This window comes from Argopecten irradians, chromosome 5 (genome assembly GCF_041381155.1).
Source record: "Argopecten irradians isolate NY chromosome 5, Ai_NY, whole genome shotgun sequence".
Lineage (NCBI taxonomy): Eukaryota > Metazoa > Mollusca > Bivalvia > Pectinida > Pectinidae > Argopecten > Argopecten irradians.
The window spans coordinates 30,961,275-30,978,639 of NC_091138.1; the positions used below are offsets into that span (position 1 = coordinate 30,961,275).

At 31.3% G+C, this 17,365-nt stretch overlaps 1 pseudogene; it reads left to right on the forward strand.

Moving 5' to 3' along the window:
• The first annotated feature begins 913 nt into the window (after nucleotides 1–913).
• On the forward strand, nucleotides 914–16,246 carry LOC138323511 (indoleamine 2,3-dioxygenase 2-like; annotated as a pseudogene).
• Nucleotides 16,247–17,365: the final 1,119 nt, after the last annotated feature.

Here is a 17,365-nt window from a genome sequence, read left to right on the forward strand (position 1 = left end):
CGTAAAATGCCGAAGGTTCCCGATTGAGTTCCCAACGGTGAATGAATTTCTTGTTTAATGGAACGATCGCACATATTGACATATCACAGTCTTACAACATAGAACGTGAACTTGAACTTTTGAGCTTGTGCACACTAACAAACAATAACACACAATGATCAGACACTGGATATCTTGCAAGCTTGCCAACCTAGGGAATACCAGAAATCACGCGACCGCCTTTTGTAGTTAAAATAGTTCTAAGTTGTTTTGATATATAGGTATTCTAAAAATATATACAGCTCAATGACATGTGCATTATAGAAATAATTTTTTACGATTTTAAAAGTCAATTTACATTAGATGGAATGCTTTACACCTACAACACTTCCAGAGCTAAAATGAATAATTTTGTTGTCCAAGTTAAAAAAAAATCCATCAGAAAAATATTAACACTTTGCGCCAATAGGAAAAGAAACTCGCATGTGCATTTAATTGTAGTATGACTACGAGAGCTATTCTTATTAAATATTGCATTGTATGCATGTAGCTAGTTTCACTTCGAAATCTATACTGATCTGCTTGTCTATACAACATGGAAGAATTTTATTGGTAATATATTTTATGTGGTCAAATAAAATATCTGACAACCAACATATGAAGCCGTGAAATCGTTCATACAATGTTTATTCAATGCATGATATTTTTTGCAGTTGAGGTAGTTCGTTCATACCTTATTAATCACATAAATGATTTATTTACTATTTTATTATATATACATATATGTATATGTGTATTTTTCCAACGGTAGTATTTGTTTCCATACTTTGAAACGAAAAGCAGGTGTTGTCATTTGTTATTTATAATCTTGAAACTCGTCCAAGATTCCCAGAAGTGACAGCTAACGTGTTTCCAAAAATAAAATTAAAAAAAATATATATAAACCCCAACGTCAGGTAATTGTTTCAATCTGCTGTGAAATCATGGCCGCAGGTAAGACAATTATTTTGAATTCATTTCAAGCGTTTTTGGTTTACTATTAACATGATTAAGGATTTACATCATTGTAAAACTTTTTAGAACAAGTTAAGATAGCCAGACTATTCGATATGTTTGTCACTCTTGAAACAACTACAAGTATCTTTCATTAATTGATTCATATGTACCTAAACGAAATAAAGATATATATTTTTTATTTGCAATATTTCATATTTCGGACGCGTACAATTTAATGGTCTATTACAGAAAATCTTATAAAAACGAACACAAATGTATGTTAATCGATTCTTTAATTAATTGTTTTCACAATTAGATGCGTTCAAAACATACATTTTCATTTGAGTTAACTTACCAATAAAAAATATAATGTTAGAGTTATATAATGTAGTTATAAACTATAAACTTATCATTATTAGTATTATAGCTCATTTTGCATTGACAACTACATTTATCGGTATAGCAACATGAGCATTGAATGAAAGACAGATCGAGTAGTAAATATGCATGCATTGATATGTTTTGATAATTACTTCATCCATATTGTACGAATTTTCGGAAAATAACTGTGATGCAAACTGTAGACATTACTTAGACATCAATGTATGCCTACTTTTCTAAATAGTAAGCTAAATATACAATTGTTTTTAAAATCTGGAGTTATTTGGATTCATAATGGTTTATTACATGTATTTCATTGATTGTTGACCTTTGTTAGGGGATTAGATATGAAAGTACCGTTCGGCATCATTAGAACAATGTATCGAGACCTAGAGTTTGACAGCGTAAAAAGGCATAGCCCGAGGTATTCTCTTTTGCCCACATTTGAGTTTATACTTATTTTCATCCCGTTGTTTTGCGGACAGGCTTCGTATAGACAGTTTCTCAATTTAAGTCAAGTTGATATATTAATAAAATGTTTCCCGCATAGTTGCGCTCGTTCTATAAAAACTTTTAACGCTTTTTATTATCATTGATATTTTTTTATTTTTTTTTTTACATTTGAATACAGAAGAGAGTAATGTAAGCTTGTTTAAAAATAAAATTATGAAATATGTAAATGGTGTAATTGTCCTTCTACGAAAGGAACATATAATATTATTTACATGTAATATTTAAAAAAAAATTGTAAAAAAAGAAAAGCGCAGCATTGAAATAGTCTTTATTTTGATTCCTGCTCATATAGTCTTTATTTTGATTCCTGCTCATTACGTTTGTCGTGGTATGGATACGCTCTGATTCACATTCATTCAAATTATAAAACAATACATTTAGTACTTTAAACTCCAGACATTCATGCATTACGACAGCAATATTGGTATTAGACCGATTAAATAGAGCTACCATAAGCGCGACTTTGTATTAATGTAAAGAAGTAGTTTTTGAGATAAAAAAAACAAACTTTATTTGTAAATTCATCAAATTGCAACCCACGTAAAATAAAAAAAAAAGTAATTAAAACAAATAATTAATTCAGCTAGCTATCTGTGCGTTGTGTCCTCGCTTACCAGGGGTTATTTTATTACATATGTTTACCCACCGTACATTTAAAATATCTCGAACAGAGACTTAATTATGACATTAGATCTTCTATATCGACGTACATTTGAATAGCCATAATATGTTTGTATACTTATACACCAGATAAATAAACGATCATTAGACTAATCCAATAACACAAACACATACTGACCTAACGATACTTACCTCGGTGCGCAGTGTTGGTGTATTGTATGGTATATGATCCCATGAACTCTTATAGTGATATGTACATGTATATTGCATGTTTATTAATCAATTCTTTGAAGCTGTTTATCAGGAGTTATTTGATTAAATGTGTGTATGCTTCATGGCTAATCTTATGTATTTTTGTTGACTCGTAATCTGTTGTGCAAGTTTGCGAAAAATGTGAATTTTAGAGTTTTCCTAAAATATATATTTTCGGTAAACTTTTAACAACGTTATATTATGTATCAGTAAAGCAAGATTGGAACCATATATCCTTAATCAAATAGCCATTTTATTACGTTATTTAGCGTATATACATAACTGTTTGTTTGGACATATCTTTTATTCGTCAATTGTATCTGCACGTGTACGTATAAATATGTTCCTAGTTAGCTAGGTGAGCGATTCCTGTCCATAGATCGACCTCCTACACATGCCGTCATTAAGGCGATTGGAAATCGTATATCTAGTGGGTATTTACAGAAATTTACAGTTTTTTACAGTTTACAGTATTTACAGTTACTATAGTTGGAAAGTGCGATAATTTCACTTTAAAACATCTTAAACAAAGTTTAGTACCGTTATTTAGGCGAGTGTACCACTGTTTAAATAAAACTGAGACAAAAGCAGCATTATAAATAGGCTTTTAAAACTTGCAAAATAAATCACTTCTGTTAATGTCACAATGACAGCAATATACACCGTTTATCACATCATCCGCCTGATATCCAAAGATTAAAACTGTCGTATCATAACCTTTATATACCAAATTTTGAAAAAGCAATACATTAACATTTATATTGAACAGACTCTACTTTGCAATGCAATGTGATTTCTGTGTTGAAACATTTAATAGGAAAGAGTGTCATTAGGCCAAACAAATATATGTTTGTTTAGGGTTACCCGACCGACCCTATTTTTCTTACCACCGACCCTAATTTTGTTCCACTTTTCTACGAAAAATAATTAAAAGTCGATCTCCGGTTCCGGCCGCTACTTTAAATTGATAAAAGTCGACCTAGTACCGGCCATATTTTTTTTGCCAATGTAACCCTTAACAGACATATTTGGTTGGCCTTATAGGTTATATGAATGCAGAATAGAGGACGCTTATTTTAATAAAAAAATTATGTATTTTGAAAAAATCGCCATGCTTTGTAACCCTTATCTTTAGATCTACAAAATAAAACGGTCATTTATAATGTTAATATCAGTGGTTAACGTACAGCGATAATCCCGAAATATGACTGATAACTGTTTCTGATTTTTTTAAATGCTGACCTTTTTGTATTTTATTAAACACATAATGATATTTACGACCTTTTTTGTTATTTATTGCCATGTCACAAGTTTCTCTATCCAATTTTCCAGGTATATATCGATCACTTCGTCGAAAATAGCATTTATGTCTGTACTAAGGCCCTCGGTTACTTCAAGATCTAAGGAATCAAATTACGTAACCAATGAAATGACAAATACAAGTGTAGTTAGTGTGTTTGATAACGCCTAACGCATTAGAGTCTAGTAAAATGAAAGTTGTCCTTAACAGCATAGTGAGTCACGTTCGCAAACACCAGGAATTCTTATCAAGTAAACTATTAGAAATTCTCGGAAACTTACAATGAAAACCATTCAATTGTCATGAACAACTTAACGGGCTTTTAATCACGTTAAAATATCACGACATGATACCACAAAGCCTCCACCTCTGGATCGCATGTTCGAATCCCATTTGGGTCAGTTGCCTAGTACTGACCACTAATCGGTGGGTTTTTTTCCGGGAACTCCAGCTTTCTCCACCAACAAACCTAGCACCTCCTCACATGACCCTGGCTGTTAATAGGACGTTAAACTGATAAAACCAAAGTAACCAAAATCGACATAGCAGATTGAAGTGTCATATTTTGAATAATATCAAACTGCGGGACTGAAATAACGGAAGTCATTGTAGTCCGGTGGCATGTTTTGAGGCTCCACCTTTTTTGGTTATATCAAAATATTACTTATGTTGTAGATATGTTTATGCAGCATGGCTGACATTGTTGTTACCATGTCTGCCATGTATGTATGAAACAACGTAAATTCTACCGTTTAATTTTCGGAGCACCCGCCTATGTGACGGTACAACGAAGTCAGATACACTCCACAAGGGATTTCTGGTTTTAGTGTCTATGACATCCAACAACCAACTCTACCATCACAAACTAACTACAATTTATATCCATATACACCCAGCAACTCCCCCCCCTAACCATTAGCTGGACATTTTCATTCTCTGTTTTAATTTATATAATATATCCAAAAAGCTTCAGTCGTGTCTTTTTGTCAGAGTGATGTAGATGTATAAAATAAATACCACATATCAATAAGGAAAATATGTCTCTGAAATTTATAAATGATTCCATTTGAAACTAGATATTTTTATAACAATTACCCTGTCATATTTACGTAATATATCTTTAGAATGTTTATCGCATTATCGGTATTTGAAAAAAAATCAAAATGATTTTTTTTAAGTTCAGCGAAACATTAACGGGCAGATAAAAAAAACTAAGTCTAAAAATAGACACACTTTCAACACCAGGTAATTTTTTAACGAGACTAATTTTGCAATAAGATATAATGCGCAATACGTTGAACATGAATAAACATAGTTCTTTACTATAGTCTTATATTTTCTGTATTACTAAATGAAATGGTTAATGTCTTACTTTTGATAAAGTATTTTTGTATTTCAATGCATTTCGTCATGCCGAAAATATTATATTTGATTGCCTTCTTCATTCTTATATCTTCAGACATTTCCATTGTTTTATTTGTTCTAAATAATATTGTAATCGTTAAAAAATTATTGATACATTCTGATAGTATCACATGATATTTAGATATACACTTAATATATATCTTGACTGTGTGTACGCCGTTTTCCACGTCATTTACAAACTTTCCAGGTAGCTATTGATTTATTGATTTATTTCTAGTCTAAACATATATTATTTGAACGAATTAAAGAGGAATTGGGCATAAATTTTACAACTTAGGACTGCCCTCTCATATGCAAATTTATATGATGTTACATAATAAAATATACGATGGCAGCAATTACGATTGCATATCAAATTTTATAGGCAAAAAAACCCCAACATTAGTAATCATTGGTTGTCACTTTTGATTTGTTTAGCCATACCAGCACCAACATATTTATTGAATTGTAGTTGAATAGCATTGATCAACTTACGTCATTCGTTTACAGTATCTATATAAGGGAATAAGACTACATCGTTTTATTTATAAGACGGTAAATACAACGATAAACGAATCGTATAAAAAAGCAAAGAAATCAATCGATAAGCAAGTTATATAAGAGCATATTATTGGAAAGACTGAAATAATTCTCAGAAACCTTTAAATAAATCAAATACTTGGCAGTCACTTGCACTTGTAAAATGCACATACGCAGCAATATTACCTTATTTACGCAAACATAAAACACATATTCATGCAACCATAATGATTTATACTCAACCTGTAAAAATACCTAGTTAATATGAAAAGTTACAGAAAAATTATGTAGTCGTGATTTTAGGATTTCCAAGCCTGTGATTAAGTAAACCCATTTTTTACATGTTTGATGATGCAAAAAAATGAATTTTATTAGTTAAATGTCATATTTCATATCTGCACCTAAAAGTATGCTAGTAATTTCCGAATAAGTAAACATATCAACTTGTACTTTGTCTTTGTATGCGTAATACACATCAAACGTCATAGGTGACATTCTAAAATGAAAGTGTTCTGCATGTGTCTTTGTATTTGTATTTGTTAGCTCTCTGTTTCTGTTTAAAGTTGATTGATATGTGTTTGCCTTCTTGCATTTTTTTATCATTAATGTCAAGTAAAGTAGTTTAATTTGAAGTTATATAATCAAAGCTGTATCTAAAATAAGCTGGGTTTTTTTTCGCCTTATCTACCATAGCGAATTATTTTGTACTTGACCACATTTTATTTTATCGATTTGTCCCGACAGTCAATTGATTGGTAGATCAATCTTGCTGAAATCTGAAAGTGGAACATACGTTGATAAAATTAACTTATTATGTAATATGCAATCTGTTTCAATTTTGTTCTTACTTTGCTTGCAGAAGTCTCGCAAAAATGAAACATTTTAACCCGCATATCATAGATATAGATTTAAAAAGAAGGAACATTCATGACAGATCTTCTGTATAACTCCTTAAAACGCATCGCCATTTCAAAATAACCAAAATGGAATAAAATGATGTTTACATAAGTGTGAATTTGAATACGTATAAATGTCTTATGCTTAACACAATTCATTGGTGTTTTAGGCGTTGGAACTCTCTCACTGGAAGAGGTCGAATCGAAATATCTTGTTTCGAAAGACCTGGGGTTCTTAATAGATTGCTCTAAGGTATTGCAATATCCATTAATATTCCAAAACATTATTAAAAACGAAAAGAATTAAAGGGAGAATGTAAAAATGTAATAAATGAGATGGAAAATTTTGCATTGCTCATCCATCTTGATGAAGTATAACTGGTTTTCATTGAGAAACAAGTAATATCCTCTATTTTAATGGAATTATTATAAGAAAAAGTAAACAATAATGATGCAAGTTTTTTATTTTTGATTTAGCAATTGATAACGTTACATGTTTTACTAACATGAAATATCTATTACATACCAATCTTCGTCTACTTTGATTCTGTATTATACCACAAATATCATTGTGCTAGGTGAAGTTAGCAGACTGTTGGCGCGATTTTGAAAGATTAGCTGCGGATTTGACATATCATGTGGAAATAAAACCATTCGAGTGGAAGTCGAGAGGGTATACTTTTATTATACATATATTTACATATTTTGAAAAACAAAATTGTTCAAATATCTGCATGTGATTTTTTTTTATTTTCAATCATTATTTTTTATCGAAAGCATATCTACATAATAAGTGAATAAGGCATGCAGACAGAAGAATCGTCTGTCATCTCTTTGTTAATAACACATAGGATCGTTCTGTAATACGAACGACAACATATGCTATTTTAATATGACTTTCCAGATGGAGACATCGTGATTAGTCGCACTGGCACGTGTTGTCATTCAGCCAATTAGCGACTGTAATACATCAACAAGATTTAAGAACACATCGTCACTGTACCTGCTTTAATATTTCAGCTTAACGGCGACCATGCCACACCAAAGAACAAATTAGAACAACTTTGTCTACACAAGATATTGACATTCTTAACATCTGGATATGTGTGGCAGGATGGCGAGAGAGACGTCCCAACGGTAAAAAGACTTTTTATTAAAAAAGATCAACCTTGGTCAAAACCTATGGACTCCCCAATGCTAATTTTAAGTCAAATATCAATTGGGAATTATGTACTGTCGAAGTCCTATATTTATCAATTTAAATATTCTCAAGTATACCCAAGAAGTGATAAATAGGCATACAAAAGATCACTAGTATAATTAGGGTATAAATCCTTAAAAATTTGATCCTAATTGATAGTTTTCCTGACGTTCACAAATGAAGCTGCCTGTGTTGGTTGTACTAAATCTTAGGCTTTGCTGAGATTGTCTTAAAACTTCCAGACACTTCCCACCTGCTTAGCACTACCACTGACTCGAGTATCAAATGCTCTCGGTATAAAACCTATATTAAGTTACCCGAGTATGATTTTGGCAAACTGGCAACTTAAGGATCCAAAAGGGCAAGTATATCTAAACTGTTTTTGACACAACCTTCATGAAATTCATAAAAAGATATTTTTTTAATAAACAAGTTTTTCAAAGTAGTTTTTGGCTATCCCGATGACCTTGTGTATCTGATGAACCGAGAATAATGCAATATTATTTTTAACGAATTGACTATTGAAAAATGACTATTTTGTCAGTAATAATATGTACATTTGTATTGTAATACACACGCCTCATTTGACAATTATATGATTTATCTTTGTTGAACATGCAAGAAAGTATCTATCCATATTTTCTTGTTCTTTATTTAAGCGTTCTTTTTTCCAGGCCTTTTGACTTCGAGTGAGTAAACAGTTTTGCTTTGTTCACACTTAAATGATTCAATCGGATTGAAAAAATATGATAAATTTATGTTTGATTTTGATTCAGTATGATAAGTATTATTTGTATCTTGATATACAACAGAATAAAAAATATGAAAGGATGATTCTCTTGTTATTGCAATTGGGACCGTCCAATGGTCAAATGCAGATCATTGCACTGGGTATTTTCATCAATGTTTCAAAGGTAAGGAGATCAATATTAATAAATCGCTACGTTTAATATAAAGGGAATATTTCATTCAAACAGTTTTAGGAAACTTTAAAGGGTAATGTTTAGCCAGCTTAACGTATATTAATCAATATTTGCAGTTTGCACTGACATGGACTCAATAACCATGCTTACTAGTATTATCATTATCAGTGCATAATGATAATACAACACGTGCGGCGATTCTATTGTTACGGGAATAGTCGCTGGCGTAGCAACGTCGGGTCATGACCCCACTTTTGGTGGGAAAATATGAATGACTCGATTCCAATCAGCTGTTCAATCGAGAGAATGAAAATATGGGTATTTTATTAAAAATTTGCAACTGTCGCGAGAATAAATAATATCTATTTGCGTGAAAAACTGTAAATATAAAGATTTTTTTTTTTATTTTGTTTAGGTGATGAGGGTATAATGATAATGGAGCCCGTGTGAATTTTATGTAACCCGGCTTCGCAACAAACCTCAACAAAATTAAAATCTATTTCTTAATTACGCTAGTTATAAATGTATTAAGTTATGCAACCGCTTTGATATGTTTGTAAATATAAATAGAATAATATAGCTATTAAATCGCCTCTCAAATAAGTCATATGTATGTTAAAACATACCGTATTGTTGGTTATTTTCGTGGGGATGCTATTTCGCAATTTCGCGGGACATTGCTGATGATCGCGAAACTTTGAGCCGCGAAATGGTAAGAAATGGTTAAATCATATATGGAAACCAGATCACTAAACTTTAAACCGCTAAAATTAAATTTTCTCTATTTGAATTAAAATCGCCTAAAAGACTAACTACAGGGTAATAGTTTATTTTTTTTTAAAGAAAATTCTTCTTCTTTTTTTTTTAACTTATATTTTTCATTTTTTTAGACAACATATTTACAAATACAAATGAGTCAGTATGGGGAAGATGAATTTACGAATTATTCTAATTTTAACTAGGAATTTGCAAGCCATGTATCAGACTCCAGGTGGTGATGGGGCGGAATGGTTCATCCTCACCCACGTCATTATAGAACAGAGGTTCGCACCAGCTATCAAGGTAATTCAATGTGAATGGATTTAAAATATCCGCGAGAAGATTTAACACGTTGCTGCTCATTATGGGAGATCTGCAGGAATGAAGTCACGCCTCGTATTCGGATACGCACGTGTACTTATAACACATTATTTTTTCAAAGTAAATTATTATCCTGTCAAAGTAAAATCGGATTTCTGTCCTATTCTTGTTTCATATGCATACTGAGATGATATTCAGTACAGTTTGCAGTAAGAATATAACTAAACTGCGGGTCGCAAATTCAATCAGCAATTTCAATTTGACAGGATAATTCACTTTGAAAAACAATGTGTTTTATTCAATGTCATAGCAGAATTTGTAGCAAACACAATGCAAAATGCAAAGGCATATGTGGTACCACGGTAGTTTGATTGACAGCTGCGATCTGTCGATTCCAGGTGGATGAAAACATTTCAACATGTTGAAATATTTTGTAAATGCATTCTCTCTTGATTCGTTACCAAAGTTTTTCCTCTGAGGTCGGCGACAAAGCAACAATATGGGAGTGGAAGCAATAAGTAAAGTAGATTATATTGAATTACTTTATATCGGTATAAATATTTGTTAAATCGCGTGTGTTTTGTCTATCACAGACATAGATATATATCATACATTATTCTATTCCATTTTTACCTATAGGCTGTCATTGATGCCGTGAAGTATTCATCAGAAGGCCACGAAGACAGCGTTGCTCTGATCAAAGCATTGGAGGTTATCCCGGCGGTTATGACAGACATGATTGAAACCTTCAAAAGAATCAAAGGTTTGTTGTCACTGAGTATTCAAATAATTAAGTGTCAACATAAAGTAAATATAACCTTTCATTGGAAGTGAGACAAATGCAAAGACAAAAGTCTAAATCTAGCACAACTAGTATTAATGGCAACAAATGTCGCCCTAACACTGTGCGGAAACGAAACACAATGTATTAAACGATACAGTACAGACCTTATTCCGATTAGCTTGATCATAACAAATTTCCATTGTCGACATTTATAAATTTGGTGAACACTTCATATTTTTATAAAATTGGTTTTATTTTGACAGATTGTGTTGAACCGGAGCATTTCTACAATCATCTAAGGATATTTTACTCTGGGTATTTTTACACGAAAGTTTTCAGAATATGAATCTATATTGAATTATATTTATTTCATTGTGTATAGATATAAATGAGAAAATATCTGAAAATTTTTATTGATACATCTGATTTTTTATTTGATTTATAAACATGAGACAAATACTATCAAATAGAATTAATTCCTATCATGGTAAGCTTTTCAATATTAATTAACAATTAAATTACTAAAGTAACTGATTCAATATAGTAAAATTACGTATTAATTACTAAGTATTTGATATGATGTGGCAATGATAACATTAATGCATTATCTGTTGTAGTTGGGGTGGTGGCAATGAACCGCTTCCGAACGGTCTTATCTATGAAGGCGTGTCCCCCGATCCAATACCTGTATGTATACTTATAGATATTTTGGTAAAGTGTCAAATATTTCACACACTAGATATTGAAATTATTTGGCATTAGAAGTTGTTCTTAATTGAAGTAAATAATAAATTATTTTTAAGCTAATATAATTTTAAAGTTCTTTGTAAATAATAAGAATAATATAGCATTTTACTTGTGAAAATTAATTGTACGTTTAAAAGGAAAACCGTTAATACGATTTACTCTTCTGTGCCCTTTTTTTCTTTATTGCATTAATGCCTCAGAATTAAGAAGCATATGTTTGGAGACTGCCAAGATTGAAGACTTGGAATCTGCCTCTAATTTGTTAGCGATAACAACTATATGTGTTAAATATGTACTGTCTGATAACTTGATTAAACTTCAGTCTAGACTACTTTGACTTTCAGATGAAGGGAGGGAGTGCGGCACAAAGCACCACCCTACAAGTACTAGACGCGGCGCTTGGTATCACACATAGCGGAGGCATGTTGAATGTCAAATTATTTTACGTGGAAACTTCATTTTTCGTTTTTATACCCAACGACATTTTCCCAGAAATTTAATGTCCTACTTTACCTGTATATTAAGGAGATTTTTTTCGTAATTTTCATTCGCCTGCAAAATTCAATCGCACACAAAAATAAGTTGTTTTATAGTATATAGCGTATGATATTTAATCAACCAAACACAGCTGACTTTTTATTTTATTTGTGATATTAATGTGCTATACTCAGTTTGTAAAGATTTTTATGCATCTGTAATGTTCCAATTGCGATAATTATAATACATGTATATATATAGTGATAAAACATATGCATTGCTAATAATTATTATACAACTAAATAGACAGCCATTATTATATAACGAAATGGATAGTCAGTATTATAATAATATACAAATTGTAAATAACAGCAAATGCCTTAATTTCCGTATATTCTCAATATTTCCTATTTTGAATAAAAACGTCAGGTTCCATGCATAGTTCGTTATTACAATGTACTACATACAATATGAAAATCACATATTGTGTCTCTTTCGTTTCAACAGATGAAAAAGCATTTTTGGATGAAGTTAGAGACTACATGCTAGAAGAACACCGCGATTTCTGCGATTATTTGTGGAACCATAGCAACATACGGAACTATGGTAGGAACACATTCCTTTAATCGATATCGATTTTGCAGTTTTTATTAATATCGAATGATTCTTTGCAAATTTAATAATAACATATAAAACCACCCAAGAAAAAATAATGATCGGTTTTGTATGCATTGTTTAAGTAAACTGGCGATCCGTCAAAATATTGTGAGCTAATGAAATACATGTACATTGTATGTAATGTAAAGGTGGCAGCTGATCAGGATTTGAATAATTTCATTGTAAAACAATGTACAGCTATTGCACTGATCAAAGAATAAGCTGAAACATATCCTCATTTGTTACCTTGTACATTTTACATGTTTGTATGCTTCAAAGCTTTGTGGCATTTGATATATTTTTAGTAAGTGGGAGTGGAAACGATGACGTCCAAAAGGCCTATAATGCCTGCATCGACGCGATCAAACGCTTCCGGGAACATCACAAAGGCAAAGTCATCCTGTAAGAAAGCAGTCCTTTGATTGATACATTTTGCTGATAAAAAGTATTTAAAAAATGTCTTTAATATAATATATATAATCTCACAGCTATCATTTTGCTATCTCAACTCAATTCAACTTAACTCAAGATATTGGCTGACTAACACGAGGCTTGCCGAGTGCAAGATTTTGTTGGCTAACCAACACGAGCTTGCAGAATGTCAGATTTTGGTGGCTGACCAACACGAGACTTGCCAAGTGTAAGATATTGGCTGACCAACACGAGGCTTGCCAAAATCTTATTCCAGAGTAGAGATATTCCTGTCCACTTTCAGTATTTGTTTTTGTTATTTTCAAATATTGCTTGTATCACGCCATTATCACAAGAACGCCGTTATTGATGAAATTTTCTATAAAGTACGTCACATGTATTGAATACATTATGTAATTGTCTAACACGTCTAACACATTCCTGTGAGATATGGGAGAAATAATTTAACCATAAAACCTAAAATGGACCAATAGACGATTATAACATTAAAAATATAACGCATAATTGTTTTTACCTTAAAGGACATGTTCCTAATGATAATAACAAGGTCATTAACTCGTTAAATCTGGAAATTTCCGATTGATTGAATATTTTCGTTAGGTTTACATTTTCATAGATAAAAAGCAAAAGTCAAACCAAAACACTATTTCCATTCCGATATTGATTGATATCAATTTATGTATGATTCAATATTCAGATACATTAGGACGCCTTCCACAAGAGCGGATAGAAACAAAGATGTGGATGGAATCCGCGAAAGAGGAACCGGAAGCACCCGTAAGTTGCTTTACACTAAATTAGATTTTAAGATCATCTAACTTATACTGTAAACTAATATATTTGTGCGTGCGATAGAAAATCGCGAAAATATATCTCCGCAATGATCGAAAATAAGTTGGTTTACAGTGCTTTGTGTATATTTTTACTGGTGATTTCAGTTTGGTGCTTTTACATAAGATGGTTTTTTTTTCGTTTTGCATTTCTTAAACCTCCAATGAATAGCAGATAAGCTTTATTGTTGAAAATCTTTTCATATATTTTGATCAGATCGCCAATGTTTTTGTACTTTCACAATTTTTAGTGACACTGCATTGATTCTGACCAACAATAATATGCATAACACAAAGTCGATATTTTTATCATCTGTTATAGCTTATCTTGACTTCCTGAAGAAAGTTAACAAAGACACTGACGACAGCAAACTGGAGGTATAAGGAATGGCTTATCTCAACACCTTAGACATATCTTTGCTATGTGTACCAATCAACTGGTCAAATTAGTAGTATTCTGCTTTGACTGCTTCATAGTGAAACTTAAAGTGAGCATAGCTTAGAAGTCACAATACGTCTGCTGCTCATTGGAAAAATATATTTTTATGTGGCATCTTGATTACGACGTAATGATTTTAACAGAATTCAGCAGTTATATCGATATTATAAGGCGTAAGCAACTTTACGTGTGTGTGTTTACGGGTACGTGTAGACTACACACAGATGTACACGTAAACGTACAAGTTATCTGATCCCGTGAAACCGACGTCTATGATTGGTACGTGTATCGGAATATATTATACGATTAATTGGCTGATTGATTTCTTTGAGATGGCCAAACACAGTTATTATTTCTATGTTGTCTGATCCGTTGACCGTCACTTTATATAATCGGTGACAAGAATTTGTTTCGTTTAAATCTATGTAAATAATTGTGTTACATGTTATTGATGGTGATCTGCTGTACGTGTCAAATCTTATGCATTGGTTTTTTTTTTAGTGTGTCCATTTCATGTCAATAATTATTATAAACCTGTTTATTATTGCCGTTTATTTCATATAAATATATTATGAATAAGATAATGTCCCCTGATTATAATGTATAAATACACGATACTTACATAATCTTGCCACAAAGATAATCAATTAGGGACATATTTATTTCATTATTTATAGTGGCAGAGAGGTAAAGGGAAGTAACTCCCTGTTTATTTCCTTAATTGTTATTTTTACTCTAGTCAATATCTACACTATGTTAGTAGCATTCGTTGTACATCACAATATACACAAAATGATAATTAATTAGTGACATTTTTTTTATTTCTAAAACAAACAATATCAATATGAAACATATATAAATAGAGGGGGTGGGACGGTTGTGGAGATAAAGGGAGGTAACTCCCTGTTTATTTCAACAATTGCAATTTTTTTCTCATTCATATATAGTGGCTAAAACTGGACACAAATTTTAGTTAATGATTTTCTTAATTTATTTAGAGCTTCAATTTCTTCCAACTTGAAAACCATGTTAAAAACAGATACTTTTTGTCACCGATTTCTCAAAGATTATCTTATTTTGCTGTTTTGAACATGTCTAAAATTCTCATATTAATTACCTTTCCAGCTATTTATCTTTATTTTATATACATGTATATATTATTGTTTTGGATCAAATTACTGCTATATATCAAATTGATTACTACTTCCTTGTATAGCTATTATTTTACTATAGTATTTATGCTTAATTAAAGGAGTTTAATATATCACTAGATCACTTGTTTTTTTTAATTATTATTATTATTATTTCTCAGTGTGCAAGTGATAACAAAAAGAGTTTGATTACTAAACTCATACTACCTTTAAGTCAGTGAGAACCCACAGAATACAACTGAGAAAGGTTAGCATTTTGCAGAACGTAGTCATAGGATTTTTTTTAGTTTACTTGGTTTTAAAATTAAGTCTGACTAAATCCACAATAAGAAAATTCCGAGAATGGCACGAAAATCCGACGACACAATAGAGACATTAACGTTATGGATTGATTTGAAAAATATAATCTCATGAAAAATCATTGGAATCGTAAGTTTAAGGTATTTCAATTTTTCGAGTATACATGTACATGTATGTAGCCTGAAAATTAATCAGCTAATGACACTGTTTTATTTACCGGTTTTTTTTAAAATAATGGATACTATTTTAATCCGCTGATCTTTTGCACATAGTTTGCAAGCTAATATCTTTTTCATAATCCGATGAGTTTTGAAGTTACCTGTTCAATAAAATTTTATTTTTCTATCACTATAAACTTTTGTGTTTCTTTCAACATTCAGCTCTCCTTTAAAATTATAGTCTCTTTCTTAATTATGACAGTATTTTGTTTTAATGAAATTGATACCTAATAATTTAATTTCCTACGTTACACACGTTTCTATTGGTTAAATCTTTGAGGTTATTTTCATAGACCGAAAAAATGTATTTGACGTCATATACTAAGTATTAAAACATGGCTATGATGTCATCTTTTGTTGTCCCCAGTACTTTATTTAGACTATTGTTCAAGTACTTGTTCTGTCTGTAGATAAGTACACCTTTCACTGTACATTAGTTTACCTGTAGCTGTAGATTAGTTTCAACTAATCTACAGTTCCAGGTAAACTAATGTACAAAGAAAGGTAGAGAGTGACACTTCATACAGCATTGTAAAATTGGACAGATAAATAACAAATAAATGTAATCAAATTCAACATAAATGTAATAGAAAACTTCAATAATGCATATTATTACATATTTTCTGTTTTATATATATTGAATCGTGGACATCGGCATAAATCCAATCACTTCGACCACAACGCATAAAATTACTCCTTGTGTTGAAAATCAAGACTCTTTAGTATTTCGACAGCACAGGCATTCCTACAATGATGTTTTAATTTTAGAAAGATATGTGTACTTTCTTTGAAAATTGAATGAATCCTTTCGGTATATTTCCCAATAATTTCACTGTTAATTGCTTCATTTCTTGTATACATACACGTGACACATAAATCCACGTTTCCCAAATTGAATAATTTCGGTATAATTACTTATCCAAGAATCACACAAAGCCTACTGAACAAATTTGAAATTTTAAGCTTTCTTTCCATCACTTTGCCATTTTCACTGAATTTCAATGAAGTTTCCTTTAGAATCCACTAAATCTTGATACAATGTATTATGTTTTAGGACCAATCATGTTCTTCATTTCATAACGTAGAGCGGTATATTCAAAATTAATACGTTTCCATGGTAATCCTCCATATCTTGTGAATTTCCGACAAGTTATATCCAAGTGAATGGTATGCCTCTTAAATTAACATATCACAAAATAAACTCTGTTATTGGAAATTTGATAATCATTTTAGATAGTTTGACT